The sequence below is a fragment of the Prionailurus viverrinus genome, chromosome B3 (genome assembly GCF_022837055.1).
Source record: "Prionailurus viverrinus isolate Anna chromosome B3, UM_Priviv_1.0, whole genome shotgun sequence".
Classification (NCBI taxonomy): domain Eukaryota; kingdom Metazoa; phylum Chordata; class Mammalia; order Carnivora; family Felidae; genus Prionailurus; species Prionailurus viverrinus.
In genome coordinates this window covers 99,845,962-99,867,891 of record NC_062566.1, presented here as the reverse complement: position 1 = coordinate 99,867,891, position 21,930 = coordinate 99,845,962, and the positions used below count along the sequence as shown (strand labels likewise).

At 40.8% G+C, this 21,930-nt stretch overlaps 1 long non-coding RNA gene across 7 annotated transcripts in view; it reads right to left on the bottom strand.

The window, feature by feature from the left end:
- The window catches only part of LOC125167637 (uncharacterized), a 232,336-nt gene that overhangs the window by 47,708 nt on the left and 162,698 nt on the right, over nt 1-21,930 (bottom strand). For all 7 annotated transcript variants that reach the window (XR_007152862.1, XR_007152866.1, XR_007152865.1 and 4 more), the window contains one exon: nt 11,547-11,752. This is a non-coding gene — a long non-coding RNA (uncharacterized LOC125167637). The remainder of the gene's footprint in view (nt 1-11,546; nt 11,753-21,930) is intronic.

Genomic DNA, 21,930 nt, shown 5'->3' with positions numbered 1-21,930 from the left:
TTCTTCAGTTTTCTCATCCGTTAAATGGAACTGATCACAGAATTAAATGAGATACTTAGTATAGTGTGTTGCACATGGTGTGCATTCAATATTAAGCGATGCAGCAAAACAAAAAGATTCACATTTAAAGTTAATAGCACTTTGAGGAAAAGAATAAATAAGGGCAATTTATATTGTCTTTAAAACCACGGTCTTCGTGGTCTAAGGAAGCTTCACTTTCCAGAAGGCAGAATGTAGGAAGAAACAAGGGAGAGTCGAAGGATATTTGTGAGCTGTCTCTACAGGTTTCTAGAAGCTGCCACATGATCCATAATTCTGAGATCCAAAAAGCTCTAAAAACCAAAATTCCTTTCATAGTTTTCAACAACAGTTCGTTTGAGGACAAAGCCAGACCTGGATTGCCATTGAAGAGACTCCATTTTAGAAAGGCTCCGTCTCTGCTGTTTTTCTGGTAGGCCCCGTTAACTCGTGATCCACATTTTGCCCCTGTATAAGCCAAAGAAGCTATGTTCCCATTTCAGGGAAGAAGCAAGAAAGTTAATCATTGGCTGAGTTTTGTCCTAGGCCCCAAACACCTGATAACACCTACGAAGAGCCAGATCTCAAACGTGTTCCAGGACATGAGCTTCAAACAAACCTCAGCGCATGCTGGCCTCAGTACCCCTACCTTCAGTAATTTATGGAAAAGCACCTATTGTTCATCTGACAGTTGCCTCTACCCTGGGTTCCTGGAGGAGAACGTACCCTAGACCCTTTCTTAATATAAACCTGTAGCCCCAAGCACTGACGAGACTCATTCTCTGTTCCTTTCTGAGTCTCCCAGGCACTCTTCTGTCACTTACACTGTTCAAGAAACTCTGTTTTCACTTGCTCTGGTTCCTGTTTGATTTCTATGCTTCGTAAAGCCAAGGACCCTGTTAGCCGGTCCTATGGGACCCTCCCCTGGGTCTTGGGCTCAGCCAGCCTGCATCGCCATGAGATCATTGTCTTTATCCCATTTAGAGTGAATATTACTATGCTTTGCTGCAGTTGATAGTGAGATGCTGTCCCTGCCACCAATAGAGATATTCCATAATAATAAGCAGAATATGCATCGTATCACCTTCAAAATCGGAAAAAAAAAAAAAAGAAATCTGAATTCCATACCATATATGACCTCTATTCGGGATAAGGAATTTTGGACCTATACTCTTACATTCTATTGGCCAGAATTTAATCATGGATCCATTACCAGCTATGAGGACTATGCAAAGGGCTATGGGAAAGGGCCACATTGGGAAATGCAGTCTTGTTCTGGGCAGCCATGTGCCCAGCAAAAATTCTATTTCTATGGGATAGGGAAGGTTAGATAATGGGGACCAGCCAGGGCCTCTGATCCAATCTCGTTTCTCCCTCGAAGCTTTATCATAAGCCCCCACACAACTCCCTGGATGGAATCAGAATAGATAGGAATCATCTCTCTGGTCCTCTGTAAGTAGTCTGCACTGACTTCAAATGACTTGGTTGTGGCTTTGAAAGACCCAGACATGGCTGGCCACTCTTATTTCTGTAGAATGTGACAATGCCTTCTTAGAGAGATCATGATTGTTCCTCCTGTAAAACCACCTCAACTTCAAAGACGTTTCCTAGTCTTCCAGAAAGTTCAGGACTAGACCTTTGGTTTCAACTGGCCAAGGTCTCTACAAGTTGAGACCCTCATATGAACTGCCAATGTCTCTCTATCTTTCCTGGCAGAAAAGGTGGAATGTATCTTTTAGAATGTTCAAGAAACTTCCAAAAGGAATATCTAGATTCAAACATTATATGTTTGAATTCATCCGACTCAATCAAATGCAAATTCTGCTTCCCTTAAAAAAAAAAAACTATTCAAATTCAAGAGATTCAGCTCTAGCATAGAGAAAGCATTGTGTTCTAGGAACCATGGAGAACAAAAGATGAGTGTCTTTGCTCATTGCAATTGGACACAAAAGGAGGAATTTGGGGGGAACGTTTAAAGAAGGAAAACAATGAAAATTAGATTTTATTTTCATCTCAGAGGGTAAAGACATTTAGGGTATAGAAAGGGTAAGGGTAAGGGTTAGGGTAAGGGTAAGGGTCAGGGTAAGAAAATGGATGTGGATAGTACCTGGTAATAACCGAAACTTAGTCACTGGCAACATCTAATTTTTCGAGTATAAATGAAATGCAAGATGAACAAGAAAGAGAGTCACAGACAATAACAAAACAAGATTCAGCCTCTGGTTTGGGTGCAGTAAGCAGTAAATAGATCAATGTTTACAGTTGTAGGAGAGTTACCTAGCTGGCTTCTGGAATCCGACTTCATTTTATTCATTCCTAGTTGATTCCTGTAAGAATGAGCTTTTGAATGTCCAATAGTTAAATCATCAAACGGCGATGCCAAACTTTATGTATTCCATGGGTTCTTTTTGAACTTTTTAAATGGTGGTTTGTACAAGTGTTCCAAGTAAGTTTAAATAGATAAATATGCTGGAGAGTGTCGGTATTATCCAGCGTAAAAGCTAAGTGTAACGTAAATAGACTGTACTTTGTGCATTTCATACATTTTAATGGCAACTCACTATTGATTGCTGTGCTTTTTTCTATTTTTTTTTTTGCAAGTAAGGGAAATTTACACATCACATTGTATACTTCTTTGAAATGGAAAGTTATTTTGGTCACACCTTACAAATGATCCATACTGATATTAAGTTTACAGTGTTGGGAGGAGGAGGAGAGAGTGAACTTAATTTGAATTTAGAAAGTCTCTAAATGATAATTGAATCACAAGTCTGGATTATAATTCTAGGAGCAACACTTGACTTGGTCAAAATCACTGTTATGAAGAGATGCAATTTTTACACAGTACTTCACATTGATTAAGTAATGTGTGAAAATGGAAAAAAAAAGTATTTGAATCTTAATCACAGTCATTTGCATGAAATAAAAGTCTGTGTCAGGGGAATGCACATTATAATAACTCCTTGGTGTTTTGGTTGCATCAGTGAGCAAAGAAGTTGTATGCATTTTTTTTTCCTTGCTGATATACAAGAATTCCTTTTATATTTATTGTATCTTTGATTGTACAAAAATTCAGCAATATAGGATTTTGGCTGGTGAGAGACGACAACTGATTAACTACCTCAACAATGGCTGTAATTAAAACAGATGTTTGATAATGCATGCGCCCGAATTAAACTGGGAACATTCAAAGAGAGAAAAGAGAAATAGGAATTTGATATGAACCTCATTCTCAGTCAGGCTCTCCATTAGATGGCAAGGTAATAAATGGGGAATGCATTTCAGAAAATTCTGCCGGTCTCTCTTCCAAATATGTCCCCTCTGCTGCTTTGGGCAGTAGAAAACTGGGGTTCTTGCTCATACGCTTTCCCCCCCACCCCGCCCAGCCCTCAATCATACCTGGGACCTGGCTGCAAATCTACGGATCTTATTCTTCTGCATCTATGCATATGAATACTTGCAACTTTACCACCCTGCTGAGAGTCTGCAGAACCCTCACATTCACACTGCCCTCTTTGCCTTCTTCAGACTTCCACATGATGGCAATCACCTTTTAAGACCATGAGATCTCCTACTTGGGTTGATACGCATTTCCTATAGTGTTTGTTGAGTTAGTTGTTTTGTTTTGTTTTGTTTTTTTCTTATTTTGATTATCTACCTCTAGTCAGAGGCCAACAATATTTGGGAGTAGAAGAGATTTCCGTGTCTAAAGCTTTTCACCTTCCCTGTTTCATGGGGGAAGAAAGAACCCAAAATAAAACAAGAGTTTTGATCCCCAAAGATATGGAAAATGCTAAAAGACAGTAATAACTATTTTCAAAATGTATGATTTTAATTGCTGAACCCAGGTCAGAAGAAGAAAGTTTGCTAGAGAACTCTGCCAGATATGAGCCATGGTAAGGGATAAAAGTGGATCTGAGATAGGAGAGCGATGGATGTGGTAGTGTAATCAGAACTGAATAATAGTAAAAGCAGTAAAAATAACAACAGAATAATGATAAATACATTTATATGCTCACTAACTAAAACCAAGTAAAAAAAAATACAAAAACGGTAAAAAAAAAAAAAAAGAATACATTTCAGTGATAACAGAATAATCGTGAGCTCAATCTCACCTTTAAGGGAGAAACAAACACTCCGAGCAGAATATGGAGTCCACACAGTTTCAAAATAAATGTGCTGAGACTAGCTCCAGAAATTATTAGAGACTCACAAAGTTAACCGTCTTCCAAAATGCAAGCTTTCCTTCTCAGCAACAGCACACTTTCAACCTCAGAATCTAGGAGTTTGCTCTGATTCCCTGAACTTTATCTTCTAGTAAATTGTGGGCACTCCACAACATCTAATGAAAGAAACAACCCCTCCCTGCAATCTCACAAGACCCACTTCTTCCTTTAAAAACACATTTTTAAAAAAGCACTCCTTCCTTCGGATACTCTCTACCACCAGACTAGTCAGGCCCTCGCACTTCCCAAAATAATCTCTCTCTCCTCCTCTTCATCTCCAGAATCCCTCCCTCCTCCAAGGCCTATTCAATTTCCATCAGAGAAAATTTCTCTGATGGCTCCAGGCCTGGAGGTTCCTTCCCTCTCTGCTCTGCTTAGGCATCAATGGACAATACTCCCTTGTTCAGCACATAATTTTTCTTTATATTATTTTGGTTTCCCTCTCTCTAATTATAAGCTCCCTGAAGACGGGAATGATATCTTACCTTCCCTTCTTTCTTCCCACTTTCTCTCCTCCCTCCCTCCTTCCCTCCCTCCCTTTCTTCGTTCCTTCTTTCCTTCTTGCCTGCCCCCTTCCTGCCTTCCTGCCTTCCTGCCTTCCTGCCTTCCACAAATATGTATTTAGGAGCTACTTTGTGCCAAGCAGAACACTCCCTGGGTTTCTCCTACAGCACCTGGCAGCATGACACCATGCAGTAAAGCAGACATGAAATACACATGCAGATTGCTTGCAGAAGTTTACTGAGCAGCTCCTATCATTCTAGATGAATCAACTTAACTCATCTGCTCCTTCCTCCCAGCATATATTTAACCCCTCCCTTTGGATGAAAGATCAAACCTTCAGTATCACCACTAAGGCCGCTTGGCTCTTTCTGATAAAGGAAGCGGAGAGATTTCTGCCACAGCAGCAAAAGCCTGTTTATGAGACCTGTTTCTGTCCCCAGTTCCACCCAACTTCCCATGTGCTATTGCTCAAATTCGTTGACTTCCTTGTGCCATCATGTCCCTTCCATAAAATAAAGATAATAACATATTCCACGCACCCCCAACACTCCCTAGGGTGAGGGTTAATAGGATAATGGCTGTAAAACACTTTAAGCTCATCCAAAGAAAGGTGTCACACTGCATGAAAATGTAAAGAGTTATTATGCAACTAATCAGATTCAAAGTACAGGTTGCAAATGGACCTGTGGAGTGTTGAAATGAAGCCTCAAGGAGAGATGCTAATGCTTAACTTGCCCTGCAGGCCTACGCAGCATTTCCAGAACTTTCTTTTGCATGAATTAACTTCAGAAAATACATTTTAAATCCATTTTTTTTTTTTTTTTTAAGAGAGTGGACTTTGGAGCGCCTGGCTGGCTCAGTCGGTAGGGCATGTTACTCTTGATCTCAAGGTTGTGAATTCGAGCCCCACATTGGGTGTAAATAAATAAATAAATTAATTTTTAATGTTTATTTATATCTGAGAGAGAGAGAGAGAGAGCATGTGCACACACACATGCATGCGAGTGGGGGAGGGGCAGAGGGGGAGGGAGACAGAGGATTCCAAGTGGGCTCTGTGCTGAGAGCAGAGATCCTGACGCGGGGCTCAAACTCACGGACCATGAGATCATGACCTGAGCCTAAGTCAGATGCTTCACCACTGAGCCATCCCAAATTAATTAAGTTTTTAAAAAGTAAAGGAAGGGCAATTTATGCCTGCAAAACAAAGACAAACTCAGAACGGCAAGTATTCAGATTCCTGCTATTTCTCCCATTTGAGGAGGTGCCATCTTTGAATTTATACACAAACCACAAGAAGGCAAACTCTCTGCATGGATGGCAAGATGAGAAACAATTCCATCCTTTAGTCTGAAAGCTCTGTGAGGGCGGGAACTTATTTCTTGTCCACAATTATATGACAAGAACCTCAAATAACTCCTAGCACATAGCAGAGTAGAGCTTAATAAACATTGTATGTTCTCTTTATTGCATGAATAAGTCTGGATTTCTAGACCTTGAAAGGAGGAAGCTCAAATAACAGGGTACCGGCAGGTCCAACACTTTTATTTGAAGAAGGTGTTGAGAAAGGATATCACCTACTCTGCTGGCTGTGTAACAGCCGCATTATGTGGGCATTACCACCAGCTGCTCACGTCTACGGGGCTAGATGGGTCCAGAAGCAAAGATCATTTGAATACCACATTCTGCTGGAATGTGCCACTTGCAATATGTCTGGTATAAATAGGAGACGTGCAAGGATCTTGAGCATAGAGTTAATGTATTATTGATCTTCCAACATTATGAGAATCTGGAAGGAAGGTGGTTAGCCTAAATTCATGTAGAGTCAGAAGAGCCCCATAGGAGAAAAAGAATAGGAGGGTAGCTAAATTTTCCTCCCCACCAGAGGTCCAAAGATATTACGATATATCTGCTAAGCCCGAGTGTCTGACTAAGGACATGTTGTAAGAACAGAGACTCCTAAGAGGAAACTCGCCACATGGGATAACTTAGGGTGAGCTGCTGGCCAGAGTCAGCCCCAGAATCATCAGAACTGTGCTGGTTTCAGGAACAGTGCACAATGGATGTTAGAAACTCATGCCAACACAGCACCATACATGGACTTCGGGGGAAAAATTTGATGCTTATGAATTCAAAGAACTGCAACACTAAACAATGATTTGGAATCTAGGAAGCTGTTCTGTTGAAAGCTTTAATGGAGGGTAAAAAGGAGGAAAGAATATCTGCCCTTTCAAGGCATGAAACTGCTTGGCCTCTATGATTCATGGGGCGGCCCGTGTGGGAGCCAGCAGTTGTGGAAAGAGTAAGTGTGGAGGCAAGCAGGGTCGAAAAGATAATCTCAGCCACAATTATATACGTGGCAGATGAAGCCCATTTGGAGAGTTTTTTGAAGAAAGAAAGGAGACAGGGAAGGAAAAAAGGAGGGAGGGAAGGAGGGAGACATAAAGAAGAGACATATAAAGACATACAAGAAGAAACACATTTGAAAGAGAAATGAGGGGCGCCTGGGTGGCTCAGTCAGTTAAGTGCCTGACTTCGACTTAGGTCATGATCTCATAGTTTGTGAGTTTCAGCTCCACATGGGCTGGCTGCTGTCAGTGTGGGGCCCACTTTGGATCCTCTGTCCCCCTTTCTCTCTGCTCCTCCCCTGCTCTCTCACTCTCTCTCTCAAAAATAAATGAACATTAAAAAAAAAAAAAAAGCATTGAGAAGCAGGAGAAAATTTGATAAAATAAATGCTCCATACTTAGATATAATTAAAGACAGCCGGACTCTATGAGAGATGATTATCAAAGATAAAAGGACAAGAACACATGAAATTTAAAGGAAGCTGGCAAAGATGAAGGAAAAAAATTTCATTGCAGATATAATGAATGAATTTGGAAACACCAAGAAGCAAAACTGGTTGTGCAAAATAATAAGTCTCACCGGTAGACTGGAGAAAAACCAGACAGGATGAAAAGGAAAGGAATAAAAATAAAAATTATTACGCAGAAGTTAGTAGATATGGAAGACAGCCAACCTAGTTACAAAATATACATAACTATTCTCTCCAAAGTACAAAAAAGAACAGATATTTAAAGATATAATAGAAGAAAACTTTCTGAAATTACAAGAGCTGATTCTTCAGATTAACAGAGTTAATATACTATAATTAATCCAAGACATTTCCCACTGAAATTATTGCACTTTGTGGATAGAAAAAAAATCTTTCTAACATCTAGGCAGATGAAGTAAATCAAAAGAGGAAAATACCAGACTGGGCTCAAACTGGTCCATGGCAACATATAAGGCCAGTGGACAGCAACAATTGAAAATTCTTGAGAGGAAAGTCATGTGACCTAGTCAAATTATTTTCAACAAGTAAAGATAACAATATTCTCAAATATGAAAAGACTCAAGAGATTCTATCCACGGTTCCCCCCTGAAAAATGTATTTGATAGTATAATCTATTTAATCAAAACATAAGTTGGGAGCGCCTGGGTGGCTCAGTCAGTTAAGCATCTGACTTCGGCTCAGGTCATGATCTCACAGCTTCTGGGTTCAAGCCCTGCATTGGCCTCTGTGCTAACAGCTCAGAGCCTGGATCCTGCTTCAGATTTTGTGTCACCCTCTCTCTCTGCCCCTCCCCTGTTCATGCTCTCTCTCTCTCTCAAAAATAAATAAACATTTAAAAAAATGGTAGCACACCTATATAGCTGCTACAAAATGGTTAAGAAAGTACTATTCAGGGGTGCCTGGGTGGCTCAGTCGGTTAAGCCTGTGACTTCGGCTCAGGTCATGATCTCGCGGTTCCTGAGTTCGAGCCCCCGTTGGGCTCTGTGCTGACAGCTCAGAGCCTGGAGCCTGCTTCGGATTCTGTGTCCTCCTCTCTCTCTGCCCCACCCCTGCTTGTGCTGTCTCTCTCTCTCTCTCTCTGTCTTTCAAAAATGAATAAACATTAAAACAAAAATTTTTTAAAAAGTACTATTCAAAGGCCAGAACCAGATGGCTTTCCATGCATTGATAGAATATTTGTCATTAAACTGTGTCAATTTAAGGGAAGAATTTTTCCACAAAGCCAACACAACAATGATACCAAAGGATGGCAAAAATGGCAAAGAAAAGATTTATTTATATTTTAAGTTTTATTTATTTTTTTAGTAATCTACACCCAATGTGGGGCTTGAACTCACGACCCCAAGAGCAAAAGTCACTTGCTCAACTGACTGAGCCAGCCAGGCAACCCCTGACTAATCTCATTCATGAATAACATACAAAATGCCAAATAAAATATTAATATATTCTATTATATAAATAGCAGAGTAAAGTAAGAACATACCACAATCAAGTGGGTATAATTTCAGATTTCTAAAGATAGTTCATTAATGCAAACTCTATTAAAAGACCTTATCGTATAAATAGGTTAGAGAATTAAAACCACATGATTATTTCAATATTGGCTTTCCTTGCCCCCCAAAACTTGACTTTTTTAAAGATCTGAATACTGTAGTAATAGAACAAAACTTATAAGCCATGTTTAAAAAGATATCTAATACATACCTACGCGTCACAAACTAACAGCCAGCATAACACTTACTGGTGAAACCCTAGAAGTAGTCTCATTAAAGTCAGGAACAAGACAAGGGTACTTGTTATCACCACAATTATTTAATGATTGTTCTTGAAGTGCTTGCCAATGTAATTAGATGAGAGAATGAGATAAGAAGCATAAATATTAGGTAAGGAAGAGGCAGAAGGTATCATTATTTGCAGATTCTAAAGATTATAGTCTTAAAAACCCAAGTGAATCAACTGAAAAACTATTAGAAACAGGAGCGAATTCAGTAGATTATCTGGTTAAAATATAAATCTATAAAAGTAATAACTTTCTTACTTGCCTGCAATAACTAGTTAGAAAGTATAACAGATACAGTAGATTCCCATTCACAAAAGAACAAACAACAAGAAATGTGTATGCTTTATATTAAGGAAATTATAAACTTACAGAAGGCCATCGTGAATATGGAAGGACAAACAATGTTTTAAAATGCTATTACAGACGAGGGACACCTGCTGGCTCAGTCAGAAGAGCATATGACTCTTGATCTTGGGTCAGTTCAAACCCCACACTGGGTGTAGAGGTTACTTACATAATAAAACTTTTTTAAAAATAAAAATAAAAAATACATTAAAAACAAAATGTTATAAAAGAGGCACCTGGGTGGCTCAGTCAGTTAAACATCCAACTCTTGATTTCGGCTCTGGTCATGATCTCACGGTTCTTGAGTTCGAGCCCCATGTTGGGCTCTGAGCTGCCAGTGAGGAGCCTGCTTGGGATTCTCTCCCTCTCTCTCTGCCCCTCCCTTGTTCATGAGCTCTCTCTCGCTTTCTCTCTCTCTAAAATAAATGAGTAAATATTTTAAAAAATAAAAAATACAACGTTATTATAAACTAGGGCACCTGGGTGGCTCAGTCATTTGAGCATCCAGCTCTTGATTTCGACTCAGGTCATGATCTTGAGTTTCATGAGATCGAGCCCTGCATTGGGCTGTGCGCTAACAGCACGGAGCCTGCTTGAGCTTCTCTCTACTCTCTCCCTCTGCCTTTCTCCCCTGCTCATGCTTCCTCTCTCCCTCATAATAAATACATAAACATTTAAAACCAACAAACAAATAAGGGGGCCTGTGTGGATCAGTTGGTTAAGCGTCTGACTTTGGATGAAATCATGATCTCACAGTTAGTTCCCGAGTTCAAGCCCTGCGTCAGACTCTGTGCTGACAACTCAGAGGCTGGAGCCTGCGGATTTTGTGTCTCCTTCTCTCTCTTCCCCTCCCCCACTCACAATCTGTCTGTTTCTCTCTCAAAAATAAATAAACATTAAAAATTTTTTTAAACAAACAAAACATTATTACAGACGAAACTATAAATACAATACTAAACAATCAAACTCCTAGCAGGTTTTTTTTTTAACTTGATAAAAGCGATTCTAAAATGTATTTGTAGAATAAGCATGTGAGAAAAACTGAAACAGATCTGAAAAAGTAAGAATGATTAGAAAATTAATTTTATTGTATTTTATTTACAACCTATTGTATACTGCATAAATTGATAATACGTTAATAATTTTAATTTATTTTTTAAGTTTAGTTATTTATTTTGACAGAGAGAGCGTGCACTGAGCAGGGAAGGGGCAGAGAGAGAGGGAGAGAGAGAGAATCACAAGTAGGCTCTGTGCTGTCAGCACAGAGCCTCCTGTGGGGCTCAAACTCCCAAACTGTGAGATCATGACCTGAGTCAAAATCAAGAGTTGGATGCTTAACTGACTGAAACACCCAGGTGCCCCTTTAATCAGGTTTAAAAAAAATTTTTTTTAATGTTTATTAATTTTTGAGAGAGAGAGAGAGGGGGGACAGGGGAGGAGCAGAGAGATGGGGAGACGGAATCAGAAGCAGGCTCCAGGCTCTGAACTGTCAGCACAGAGCCCCACGGGGGTTCGAACTCACAAGCCACGAGATCATGACCTGAGCTGAAGTTGGACGCTTAACCGACTGAGCCACCCAGGTGCCCCACCTTTAATTAGTTTTTAACTAGGAATTAGAAGAGTGTGATCAGGAATAGGTAGAACAGAAAATCCAGAAATAGATCCAGCCTTATAATACATAAGAAAAGTGATTTTTTCCTGATTGGCAAAAAGATGAATCATTTAATAAATTATATTGAGGCATCTGGCTCAGGCTAAACACCCAGGTGCCATGCTGATTGCTTTCTTTCCCTCACAACCATCCCCTCCATCCATCTACGAGTCCTCCCGGCTTTACCTTCAAACCACACTGAATCTGGTAACTTCCTTCTGCCTCCGCAGTTACCAGCATCTTCACCTTTTGCTTGGGTTTCTCCAGTGTCCCAGTCGATCTTCTGGTTTCTCTTGCCTTCCAACAATCTTCTCCACACTGCAGTAGAGTGAGCTCTCAAAAATGTAAATCAAGCGATGTCACTCCCTTCCTCAAGACCTCCCAATAGCTTCCTGTCAAGGAAAAAAAAAAATCTCACCTCCTTGCAAAAATGTAGACCTCCTCCCGCGTGCCTGCCTCTGCCCATTCCTTAACCGCCTCTGCTGCTCACTTGCTCCACTCCAGACACCCCGGCCTTCTAGAACACACTGAACTTTCTCTCACTTTGGATCACTGCGTTGTCTTTTCTCTCTGCCAGAACACTCTTCCCCGGATCTTCAGATGGCTCACCCTTCACATCCTTTGAGTTTTCCTCGAATTGTCTGCTCCACAAAAAGGCCAAGCTCTACCCTCCTGTCTAACACACTCCCTTCCCATAACCCTCTGTTTTATCTTCTTGCCCTTAGCAATCTCTGAAACTGTTACACTTAAAATAGTCTTGTCAATCATCTGTCTCTCCTACTGGATGATCAGCTCCCTGAGGACAGGGACTTCATCTGGTTTGTTCACCACTGGAACCCCCGTGCCTGGAACATGATAGGTGCTTCATCAGTATTTGTTCATCATCAATGAATTGCAGTAAGAATAGAGAAAAGGGACTGGAATCGAGTCATTTAAGAGGTAGAATTATTAGGACTTTGAGACTTATTCAACGGAGGAATTCAGTGAAGGAAGCCTGAGGGACTGAGGATTATTCCAAACTTCTGAACCAGAGAACCAAAGAGATATTGCACATTCTTATGCTGAGAAATTGAAGATGAGAAGCTGGATTCGTGAGGAATAAGTGGGGTTCGGTTTGGGGTCTGAGGTGACGGTGACACATTCCTATGGGGATCTCCAGGGGGTAACTGGTCTAAAATAACTTAGGGCTCACATTTTTTTAAAAAAACATGTACTGAACTTGGGGGGCGCCTGGGTGGCTCAGTTGGTTAAGCGTCCGACTTCAGCTCAGGTCACAATCTCGTGGTCCGTGAGTTCGAGCCCCGCGTCGGGCTCTGGGCTGATGGCTCAGAGCCTGGAGCCTGTTTCCGATTCTGTGTCTCCCTCTCTCTCTGCCCCTCCCCCGTTCATGCTCTGTCTCTCTCTGTCTCAAAAATAAATAAACGTTAAAAAAAAAATAAAAAAAAAAAACATGTACTGAACTTTTTAAGAGAGAACTTTTTAAGAAAGAAAAGACTTGCAAAACAAACAAACCAAAACAAAACAAAACAAAAAACAAAACAAAACTGGGTAAAGATAGCCCCAAGAATGTAATTCTCAAGCTACGTTCCCTATTTTGCCATGGTGGATAATTTTCACCTAGTGTCAAGTTTTCTTTTGCCATGGGTGACTGAAATGACTTACCAAATGTAAGGAAGATTTATTCTCTTAACTATAAATAGACTTCACTGTCTTAACGATAGAATTGAAACGCATCTATCCCGATAAAGAGATGAGCCTATGCCAAAGGTTTGAACTTGCAATATAATGATAAAGGATACACTTCAGTTGAGTGTTCAAAGAACATCTGTTGAATACCTAATGAATGCTAGTTTTTTCTCTTTCAGTGGCAAATACAAGGCACACACTGAGGGTGGATCACCTCTGTAAGTCCTTCCAGTAGTCATAAACTAGCCATCAGGAGCCCTCCCCTTCGTGGAGCTGACCATCCAGGGGGAGAGACGAGTGAACATATTATTCTATTTTGCCTGTTTACTCATTAGACATATATATTTTTTAAGATTTTATTTTTAAGTAATCTCTAAGCCTATTGTGGGGCTTGAACTTACAACCTCAAGATCAAGCGACCCAGGCTCTACCAATTGAGCCAGCCAGGTGCCCCGCCCCACAGATGTATTTTAAATGACCAAATCTTTACCAGTGTGATGACAAGCAGGACGCATGAAGAACAGGCTCTTTATAGTAAAAGAGCCTACCCACTCTTTGTAAATGATGACTGGCTTAGGTAAGGTGTGTGTACTCTCCTCTAGGTTTGAAACCGGAAGAGCTGCCCCCTCAGTCCTATATCTGCCTCTCAATGGGAGCCCAGGCATTCCGCCTCAGCTGCTTATCAGACCATCTGTTTCTGTGTTTGCTTTTTGTTTTTTTACTTTTATCACAATTTTAATGCCCTGTAGATAATTTTTAAAATACAGAGCAATATTTTTTAAGTGTATCTGAACATATCCAGAGATCATCATTTATTAACATTTTGGCAAATCCTCTGCCAGGTAATTATATCCACACATATAATCCATTTGTTTACAGCAGGATCAAAATTTACATATTGTTTTATTCCCTGATGGTAGAGCACAAACATCTCCCTGTGTCAATAAATATACATTTACAGTATTGTTTAAAATGGCCATAGCATTCAACTGACGGATGTCCCAAAATATATTGAGCCAATCCTCTATTATGGGATATTTAAGTTATTTCATCTGAGCAGCTATTAGGTTTGCAGTAGTATGATATGCCGTGGTAAATTGCCTTTCACGTTTAAGTTTTGCCCACTTATCCAAATATATTTACAGAAAGAATTCTTAGGTGTGAAAGTGAGGGTTAAAGAAGATGCACATTCTAAGGCTTCTGCTTGGTGTGGCCCCAGTGCCATGGGGCTAGGCTCTTGACTATGCTTTTTAGTTTGGGCTCATCAAGCACATGTGTGGACCCCGCTCTCATTTCTCTGCCAATAGTATAATTCACCTAAAAGCATTAGGTACAGATGCATCTTCAGAGCAACCAATGAATGCCTAGAAGTTAATCAGCAAAGTTTCCTTTTTAAAAATCTTTTATGAAAGGGAGGGATGTCAGTATCAACCTTCCACATTGCTCATTTTTTTTTTCCTCTTGGCGACCTGGAGATCACTCTCCTTTCTTCTCCAGTGTCCCATCTCTTGCTGGAAGAAATAAACATCGCATAACCAAAGTCCTACACTTCTCCACCTAACTCTAAGTTCCAGTGCTTGCGTCCTGGTCTAATATTTTCCTTTTCATACTACCATTGCTACTCCCCATGCTTATCCAGTGAATCCTTATCTGCTTAGCACAGGTTCAGAAATCAGTTATGGGTGGTTCTGCTCAAAGAAAACTGGCCCCCTACACCACAACATCCACAAGAGCAAAAACTTCAGCAAATCTCCAAAAGTCTCTGAAAACCAAAGGTAATGGTTAAGGTTGAAGGATCTCAAAGGGTGACAGCTCGTAAGACAAAACTATAAGACCTCTTTCCCACACCTTGCAGTTTTAAAAATATACTATCTCCAAAGTGCCTATATCATTCATGATTGTTCTATGAATAATGATGATGATAACAGCTTGTATTTATTGAGTGCCCTCTGAGCTAGACATTATTCTAAACATTTAAAAAACTTTTAAACCTCACCAAAAAAAGAAAGAAAGAAAGATCCTACTCCTATTATCCCTGGTAGGAAACAAGTCACGGAGAGTTTAAATAATTTGCCCTAGAAACCACAGCTAGTAAGTAACAGAGCTGGGCTGAAAGGAAGGTCCCAATACAGCCATTGCAGCCCCTTGCCAAAAATAAAAATAAAAAGGTTCTGAAGTGTCAGAGTTCATATTTGTATGATTTGGGTGAAGTATTTAGAAAGGAGGCAAGACGAATATTTTATCTATTTGAAGTAATTAAATATTTTTTTTCATGTATTCAAAAGTATTTAAGGGCCACATATTAAGCTGGAGCTCTCATGCCTACCACTACAAACGGGAACTCATTTAATTCATTCAACAGACATCTATAGGGCAGTTTCTATTTCTGTCTTCCCTGTGCTCTGCTGGGCTCAGGGGATACATCAGTGACATCCCTTGAGGAGGTTACAAAGAAGCCCAAGGACAAGTAAATATTGCAGGTTGTGTAGTGCTCCCACAGGGGAACAGTTTATAATTCCACATTAAGAAATGGGATTATTGAGTGGATTATAATAACTATCATGGGAGGGGGGGGGGGAATGAGTGCTATTATCCAAAGAAGACTGAGTTGACTTCCATAGACTTCTATATAAATGGTTCATACCAGGTCAGATTTGGGCTCTAACCTGGAGCTCTTGATAAGTGTCCTATTCTTCAAGGGATAGCCATATTTTAGGAGCTGACAGAACATCTGAGAACAATCTTGGATCTGGAAAGGCACATTTTAAATCAAGTTTTAGGAAGGTTGGTCTCGAAGGGTGCAGAATGGACTCAGTGGAAGCCTAGGGGTGGAGGGGGTCTATGGTGACAGGCCAGACATGAGCCAAAGACAGGGAATGTGGCAGCGTGAAGGGAAAAGAAGGGAGAGAGAAAGAACACTGAGGAGGAAAACATAACAATTCTTGGAGAAATGCAGAAGTAAAGCAGAGGCTTTGGACTCAACCAGAATTGGATGTGCCACTTACTAGTTCTCACCTTGGGCAAGTCCCTCTGCTTTTCATCTAGAAAATGGGTAAAATATTATCAACACCACAGGTATTCTTTTCATAAAGATTCAATGAGGCAATAGTAGTTATGATTACTATTGATGACTGTCTTCAAACTTCCTCCATTGCCCTCTATTTCCTTAGTCCGTCTCTTGTCAGAGTTCAAGGTGCCATTGGAAAAGAACCATAAATAAGGACATCTATAAGGATTAAGGAAGGGGTGCCTGGGTGGCTCAGTCAGTTAAGCAGCTGACTCTTGATCTCAACTCAGGCCTTGATCTCAGGGTCGTGAGTTCAAGTGCCACATTGGGCTCCACACTGGGCATGAAGCCTACTTAATTTTTTTACATGTTTTTTTTTAATTTATTTTTGAGAAACAGAGAGAGCACAAGGGTGGGAGGGACAGAGAGAAGGAGACAGGGCATCTGAAGGAGGCTCTGCACTGACAGCAGTGAGCCAGATGTGGGGCTCAAACTCACGAACCCCGAGATCATGATCTGAGCTGAGGTTGGATGCTCAACCAACTGAGCCACCCAGGTGCCCCATGGAGCCTATGTTAAAAAATTTTTTTTAATTAAAAAAATTTTTAATTAGACATTTTTAAAATTTTTTTTTAAAAAGGGTGGTCTCTGATTTCCCATGAATTGGGTTTGATGAGAACCCCAAAAATATCACTTCTTCTCACTAATTCTGAACCAACTAGAAATCGATAAGATAGTAAAGCAAATAAAGATCAAAACGTCACCTTCATCACTGGCAAAGCTGATATTGGAGAATGTGGCTTTTACGTGCAGACGATACTTTCTAATACTGAACACAACGACAAGCAGGCCTCTCTCCTACTGCCCCACAGGCAGAGGCTGCTCGGGAGGCCACGGGACGGACCTCTGGTTACTTATGCTGCAGACAGAAGGAGGGAAGGGCTCTGTGTTGGGTGGCTGGCTCCTGAGAAGAAAGGCCTGGGTTTCACAGGTTTACTATAACTAGCTATCGCTCTGCTTCCATGAGTGAGGGCACAGGAGACCGGGGTGTTATTATCAGGGCAGTGCGTTCTGAGTAGAAGGAAACAGCAGCTTTACTTTAGGAAACAGTGACCCCTACTCAGCACCCACTTCCCTCCGGCTCTCCATCACTTCCTTATACCTTACTGCTCCCCTTCTCCCTGGGCTCCCAGTGCCTTACTCACAGGGAGGCACAGCTGCCTCCTTTCCCAGGGGGTTGGACCCTGAACAGGAATTCAAAAAACTTAAATGAGAGGAATACATGTCCTGTGGTAGAATTCGGAGTGGTAATTTGTGCGGTCAGTCAATGAATCCTTTGTAGGGCTCCTGAAAACAATACTACCTTAGGTAGCAATCTACTGGCCAGTACTCCCAAGATATTTCACTTTGTCTACCCAGAGCCCGGTATGGAGTGTTTGTCTTCCCTAAAGGTACTTTTCCTTTTTTTTTTAATTAAAAAAAAAACACAACTTTTTTTATATTTGGGGGGGGGGAGTGCATGTGTGCATGAGTGGGAAAGAGGGGCAAAGGGAGAGAAAGAGAATCCCAAGCAGGCTCCACACTTAGTGAGGAGATTAATGCAGGGCTCGATCCCATGACCATGAGATCATGACCTGAGATGAAATCAAGAGTCGGACCTTCAACTGACTGAGCCACCCAGGCACCCCTAAAGTACTTTCCTGGCTCATATGCAAAGCTCTTACTTTGGGGGAGATACAGGAATCTACTGGGGCTAGTTCTTACAGAAGCATAAATTTTGCCCAATGAAAACACAGCTAGACAACTTAAAAAGAAAAATGAGACACCTGGTTTGATTGAGTGCCCCAGTTTACAATATGACCCAATGCCAACCTGGTTTTGTTTTGGTTTGGTTTGGTTTTTGGGTTTTTTTCATAATTCTCCTCGGCAGCTATCATGTAGTGGGAAAGCCCTGGCCATAGAGCAGGAAGTCCAGCTCTGCCACTTTCTGGCCGTGGAAACATCGATAACTTCCTGAGTCTCCATTTCCACCTTTGAAAAATGGGTGAACAGAGAAACTGTCAGATACTCACCCAATAGAATATGATTCCGTGACAAAAATAAATAAGCTCTCAAGCCTTGGAAAGACATGGAGGAATCTGAGACCCAGATTGCCAAGTGAAAGAAGCCACTCTGCCAAGGCGACACGTGATACGATTCCAACCGTATGACGTTCTGGAAAAGGCAAAACTACAGAGTACATAAATCAACCGACAGAGGGAAGGGCAGTGAACTATTCTGTATGATACTGCAGTAGTAGATACAGGACGTTATGCGTTGGTCAAGAGCTGCGGAACTGCTCAACGCAAAGACTGAACCCTAATGTAAACTACGGGCTTTAGTTAGCAATAATATATCAGTATTGGTTCGTTAGTTTTAACAAGCGTACCGCACTAATGCAGGATGTTAACAGTAAGGGAAACCGGCAATCGGGATATGGGAAGTCCACATTTTCCACACAATTTTCCTGTAAAGCCAAAACTTCTCTAAAAAACAAAGTCTGTTAAATTTTTTAAATAGATTTGAACACCTACCTGCCAGTGTCATCAAGAGGACCAAAGAAAGTGTTGTGCCTGAGTATGCCTGGCACCTAGAATGTACTCTCTGGCATTCTGCCTGTCAAGTGCCCTTGGTTCCTGCGGGCCCCCTTTCTTTTTCCTAGTCACTGAAGGGGGTTTACTTCCCTGATAGTGATCACACCTAGAACTCTTCACTTTCAATATATGCACATCACGATCACCCATACATCTCCATACAAAACCAACCATGCATCTAGCTGATTTTCAAAATGCGTATGTTCTAGTTGTTTCCCACTACCTACCAAGGGACTGGGTGATGGTGGGCAAGTTGTCTGACCTTTCTCTGCCTCTGTTTTCTCATCTGTTAATCAGGGGTGATAAAAAAATAATACCTCCTTCATGTGTGTTGGGTTTGTTTTTTTTTTAATGTTTATTTATTTTTGAGACAGAGACAAAGCATGAACGGGGGAGGGTCAGAGAGAGGGAGACACAGAATCTGAAACAGGCTCCAGGCTCTGAGCTGTCAGCGCAGAGCCCGATGCGGGGCTCGAACTCACGGACCGCAAGATCATGACCTGGGCCGAAGTCGGCCGCTTAACCGACTGAGCCACCCAGGCACCCCGAGGTTTTTTTTTTTGAGACAATTAAATGAGATGACCTATATAAAGCACGTAGAACAGTGACCAACAGCACTCAGTAAAAAAGTAATTTTCCTAAATGAACATTCACATATTGAAGTTTTTTTCGAGGTCCATTTGTTTTCTCCATATGGCTTTGTCCACAGTCACTCCTGTGCCACTCCATCCACATTCTGGGTAAACTCTAGAATTTCATCAAGCAGACACTGAAGAAGAAGTCCATGTGTGAGTTCTTCTGCCTGAGTCCATCAGATCCACGTTAGATGGGCCCAATAACCAGATCCACTTTTAGGATAATATCTGGATCCTCGCCATCCCTTAAACAGTTCTGCATTTTCAGCATCTTAGTAGGTAATGCGACACACTTCTGCATTTTGGAAGTGTGCGGTTTTCTCTTTTTCAGGAAGGAAATAAAGATCTTTCAGACGAAGAGCCCGAGTTCTTTTGAATTGAATGGAACTACCAGCCTCAAGAAGGGAGCTACACGAAAAGATGCATGCTTGTTATGTTTACATTCAGCACGTCTAGATCATCTGGGACTTAGACCCACAATGTTGGTGACAGAGAGAGCCAGATATTTAGTCACATCAAAGCAATTTGCTAATTGCAGATGCTTCCTTTCTGTTTAATGTTTCATGTGCAAGATTAGGTGGTTGATTTAACTGGTTCATAGTGCCTGTTTTATCTCATTAGCTATCTTTAAAGGAAATCAAATCATGTTAAATATAGACAGAGGACATTAATTATCTGGCAAATGTAATAGTATAACCTGTATATGAACGTGAGTGTGAGAGAGATCATTTAAATCACTGTTAATGTCCTAGCATTTTAAGTAAATGAGAACTCGTATATATGTGCATGTTAATCTATAGGAGTATCCCATATATGAATTATATATCTGGGTATCTTAATGATAACGTATGCACGCAACATAATAATTATCTGCGCTTTATTATAGCACAGATAATCACTTAAACGTTAAACTAGGAGTCCTAGAAATCCAGGTCATTCCCGTTTTCCTCATCTCTTTTATCTTCAATACATTTTCAATCTTAATTCTAGCAAAATGTGCAGATAGCTTTAACACAGCTCTTAACTGTCATTTGCTCCAACTATGTTCCTGGTCCAAGCTCTATTTTCATGGACTCTAACTAACCTTTAATTCAGTATGTATATGCAATTTAAACATCTAATCCTGAGACAAAGTAGCGTTATCATATTTGAGAGGAAAAAAAAAATTAGCCATCCAGCTTCCAGAGGAAAAAGAATGCCACAAAATCCATACTTTAGAAATTCTTCCGGTGATGTTGACAGTGGTGAAGGCTGTGCATGTGTGAAGGCAGGGGGTGTTTAAGAACTGTCTGTACTTTCTGCTTAATTTTGCCCTGAGCCTAAAACTGTTGTTCAAAAATTAAGTCTATTTAAAAGGGGGGAAGAAAAAGAAAACTTCCCTGTAACATTAGCATAAAACAGATGCGTTCCGTGTACTAGACCGGGGCCTTGCACGTTTCTCCCGCAATAAGGACCAATGTTTATAGTATTTGTACCACTGCACCACGACCATACAGATGTCACTGGAGCCAGTAACGACTGCTTAGGGGAAGTTCATCATGGCACTGAGCTTTGAATTCACAGAGCTTCACCAAACACATCAGCCAGAGGATTATCGAGAAAGGAATTCTTCATGTAAATGCTCCCCACTATTCTTCACATCATATTGATCCTGATTTTTTTTTTTTTTTTTTTTTTAGTCTCTGAAAACAAATGAGGACAAATGCAGAGAAGAGCACGATGAGACTTCTTTCTTCCTCTATGTCTTCCACTCCTACCACCAAAGAAGTGAGTTCTTTCTACGAACTCTTGGGACCTGGTGCTCTCACCCAGGCCTTGTATGTGGATGCAAGGGGATCATTCATGCTTCCCAGCCTTTATCTTAGCAATGGGCTCAGCACTATATGGGCATTAGTGATGCCCAATCCAATGGGATAGACCTTGTCTACTTTGATACATGCTCTTGCCACAAGGATTAAAGCAGATGGTGCAGATATTAATATTTTAAATCAGTTCCTTTTTAAGTAAGAACGACTAAGCATTCTAAGTACTTTTATCTTACAACAAATTTTTTCACGCAACTAATCATAGTTCCCTTCCAGAGTTCAACGTACCCTCGGAAGCCACTCTTTGATGAGACCAGATCTTTAGGTGCGGATCCTTAAGACAGTATGAAGCGGTGTAAGGTAGGCGATGCACCAACCCATTTAATTACAGAACATATTGAAGTAAAAAATGATAATAACTACTAATCTTTTTTTTTTTTTCAATCCGAAAAAATCCACTGCCCGGTGTACAAAGGTAATGGCTAAACTACAAAGGTGGCTTTCTTCACAGTGTCACTTTCCACTCAAGGGACAGGGCATTAGTTCCCAGGAACATCCTCCAAGCACTCACAGCATCGGGCCCCATATAATGTAGACATTCTGGCTGCACCATACCTGGCAGGGCAGATTTTGAAGATCCTAACCTCTTTTAAGAGGAAAATAATTTCTTAAATGCGCTGTCACTACCTAACTCTCCCAGCCATTTCCTGCACCGCAATTTTTCTCATGTTGCTTCCTTTGTGTTCCATTCAAGGTTTTCCAGCACTGAGACAATCTTTTCCATTTTTTTTTTTTCTTCTTCTG